This window comes from Impatiens glandulifera, chromosome 8 (assembly GCF_907164915.1).
Source record: "Impatiens glandulifera chromosome 8, dImpGla2.1, whole genome shotgun sequence".
Classification (NCBI taxonomy): domain Eukaryota; kingdom Viridiplantae; phylum Streptophyta; class Magnoliopsida; order Ericales; family Balsaminaceae; genus Impatiens; species Impatiens glandulifera.
The window spans coordinates 21,582,529-21,586,614 of record NC_061869.1 but is presented as its reverse complement, the minus strand read 5'-3'; positions in this window follow the sequence as shown (position 1 = coordinate 21,586,614).

Below are 4,086 nucleotides of genomic sequence, written 5' to 3'. Positions count from 1 at the left end.
CTTGGAACATTATGCCAGACTTTGTTTCTCTCAAACTAGTTCAATTCCTCTTGCATAGCTAGGATCCAATCAGGATCTAGCAACGCTTCATCCACCTTTTTTGGTTCAATCTGTGAGATAAATGCAGAATTTGCATATTCTTCTAACAGTTGATGCCTAGTTCTGATGGGTGTAGAGGGTTACCTATAATTAACTTAGGGGGGTGATCTTTATTCCATTGATTGTTTGGTCCTGAAATGCTTTCTAGCCGACCAGTTATTTTACTAAGGTTAGACAGGTCGGTAGGCTGATCAATGTCAGGTAGACCAGTTTCCTCAATAGTTTCTGAGGCGTCAACTTCCTACTGTGGAGCAACTTGATCTTGATGAACTTCAGCGTTGTTAACCGGTTCATCATAACCAAATCTTCGATAGAACGGAGCTTCATCTTCACTATCAGATTGAATATTTTTATTTTCCAATATGTTAGATAGATCAATGGTTGAGGAAGTATTACTTTGAATAGATTCATCAAATACAACATGGGATTATTTTTCAACAGTATGAGTCCTATTGTTATAAACTCTATATGCTTTACTGACTTCAGAATATCCTAACATGATACCAACATCCGATTTAGCGTCAAAAGCGGTCAAATAGTTTTTCCATTGTTGTGGATGTAACATTTACAATCAAAGATCCTAAAATACCGGATATTAGGAACCTTGTCATGGTAAACCTCAAAAGGCATTTTATTAAGACGTTCATTTTCATTGACCAGTTTTGAGTATAGCATGCGGTATTAATAGCCTTTGTCCAAAGTTTTTGAGCGACACCCGAATCGGCTATCATAGATCTTGCAGTTTCCTTGAGGGTTCGGTTTCACCTCTCAGCTAATCCATTTTGTGGAGGAGTTCTAGCATTAGACAACTCGTGTCTAATATCGGATTCCTCAAGATATGAAATTAGAATCCTATTAGTAAATTTGATGCCTCTATCGCTTCTCATTTTGTTAACACGTAAAGATTTTTTAATTTGTATTCTTTTAAGCATTTTAATCAAATTTGTGGTAGCTTTATTTTTGGAAACTAAGAAAATAACCCAAGTATATCTAGAGTAATCATAATTAATTACTAAAGTGTAGTTCATTCTTCTTAAGTTGGTTACACTAATAGGTTCGAAAAGATCCATGTGAAGAAGTTTTATGCATCTGTTAGATTGAATGTTTCTCTTACTTTTGAAAGTTGATTTAGTTTGTTTACCCATTTGTAAAGCATAACATACTTTATCTTTTGAAAACTTTAGATTAGGGATGCCCTGAACTAGTTCTTTAGTACAAATGTTGTTAATTGTTTTGAAATTCAAATTATTTAGTCTTTTATGCCAAAGCCAATTTTGATAATTTTAGCAATCATGCAAATAGAGTTATGGCATTTAGTTTTCTAGTATACTTTATAAATGTTTCCTATCCTATGCCCTGTCAACAAAGTGTTGCCCTGTTGGTTTTTAACTAAGCATGCTTGTTTGTGAAATTCGACATTATATCCTATGTCACACATTTGACTAATGCTAAGAAGATTAAAACATAGGTTTTCAACAAGTAATACGTTATTTATAGTTTGGTTGCTATAGACAATCTTACCCTTGCCCACAGCCTTACGTTTAGAGTTGTCACCGGAAATGATCTTTGAACCGGATTCTTTCACACTATCGGTTAGCAACTTGTTGTTTCCCGTCATATGCGTTGAACACCCGCTGTCCAAATACCATTCTGAATATTCTAGTCTTTTAATCAGTTTATCATGCAACATTTAATTGGGTCCACGGTTAATTAGTCCCTTGAGAATCTATACTCGAATTAATCGAATGAATCTCCCTATAATAGTCTTAATAGTTCTACTTGTATCAAGCTTGACATCTCTCTATCTGCCTTTGAAAACCTCATTGTATTGTGGTGATGTTCTTTGATGAACTTTTTCTGACTTTTTGTCGTTTTCTCGTCTAATCGGCCGGTTGGCTTTCCTTCTCTCAGGATTAAGCCATTGCGACTTATCGGTTGGTCCTACATATGTTGGTTCCTTTGCTAGTTTTGAATCGTGACTTAATTCATTGATGGTTGATGTACTCTTGACAGAGTTTATAAATGGAAGCTTGTTTTTACTGAGTTTCAACTCTTTGCAGTTAGAAGATCTAGACTTATATGGATTATTGTTGTCATAGCCTAGACCGAACTTGCAATTATGAGGTCTTTGATGACTCATCATGTGGCTCATAGCATCTCCATATTTCTTTTATGCATCAATCACGTATTTATTTCTTTCGTTTTCTTTAGTCAACAATTGGACTGTCTCCATGAGCTTCTCATTCTTAGAGGATAGTTCAATCTTTCCACTGGTTTGATTATTTATCCGGGTTGGTACTAGATTAGACAGATTCCTATACTCAATGGACATTTCATTGAGTACAGTAATCAAATCTTTTCGGGTGAATTCCTTAGAGGAAAAGTCGAATACCTCTTCCTCGTTTTTCATAAGACATCTGATTCCTTCATTGTCACTATCCGAATCACTATGTGCCCACTAACTTTCACCATCGCCAGCTAGTAATACCTTTTGGATTTCCTTACCTTGACTGTTTGATTGTTGATCTTCCTTTTGGTTTTGATCGGTTGGCTTTCTATCGTCTCTTTTTGGATTCCGGCATTCCGACCTGTAGTGACCTAAAACATCACAATTGAAGTAGTGAACATTAGCTTTGTTACTGTTAGAGTAGTTGTAGTTGTGTGAGTTGGCGGGTTGGTTCTTTTTCATGAACTTTCTAAACTTCCTAGCAAGCATGACCATTGCATCATCGCTGAACTGTTCAGCCGATTTAACAGGTACTGGAGCTTCCGGTTCCACGGAGGTCACCAGAGCTTTGGTAGCTGTTGAAGTTGAGGTCTCATCATCATTTCTTTATTTCATTCCGAACTCATATGCTTTCAAATCTTCAAAAACATCATGCAACTTCATCTTATGAAGACTTTTGATTCTCTCATCACCATGGTTTTGATATCCCTAGCGCTAGAAAGCAATCTTAGAACATTGACAATCGTCTCTTTGTTGTCGTATTTCTTTCCAAGAAGTGAGAGTTCATTCATAATACTTGTGAAACGGTCACCAAATTCCTATATTTTTTCTCCAGCGATAAATTTTCTTTTGACATTAGGGAATAAAAGAAATGAGGAACCTTTTACACTATATATAGGTCATGTCACATATCATCTAAATTAAACGTCGTCACAAAAAAAAAAATAATATACACATTATATATACGACTTTAAAGAAAACAAAAAATATATATATATATAACACTAAATTTGTTTGACTTATTTTATTATAGTGCTCTAATTAATCAATTTTTAAATTGGAAAAATAGTTTGTATTTTAATAACATTTTTACTTTTGATGGGCTAAATGCATACAAAAATAAGTTAAACTTAAATAACCGTCTAAAAATATAAGGAGTTTTTTTTTATTTCTTTTAATAAGAATACTTAAATCAAATATCACATCTAAAAAAATTATCAAAATTGTAAAACAACAAAACATAATTAATTATTGTCCACTTTGAAATTTTATAATTATTTGGTAATTTATAAATACATTCACATATTTAATCATTTAAATGTAACTCAAGTAACAATATTGAGCACTAAACTTAAATTAAAAAAATAAATAAAGAATTTTATATTCATTCTTGACCATCCATGTTGGTTAAATGGTTGTACTTGTTTTCAAAATTTGTTAGTTAAAAGATTTTACTTGTCCTCTATTTCTCTCCATTCAAACAAATCTCTCTAATAGAAAACCCTAAAGAAGCAACGAAATCAATGACCGGCACAATCAACACGGTCGACATGTTCGTCACAATCGACACAACAACATTCGGCACGTTAGTCGCGCGAAATTCAGTCGATTGATTTAATAGTCGATTACGGGAAATATAATCGGAGTCACAGTCACAGCACGTCTGACATATTCGGCACATCAGAGAAAAACTTTTAGAGTTATAAGTTGCAAAATTAAAAAAAACATCGGAGGAGACTAATCCTCATTTTGCTAATAAA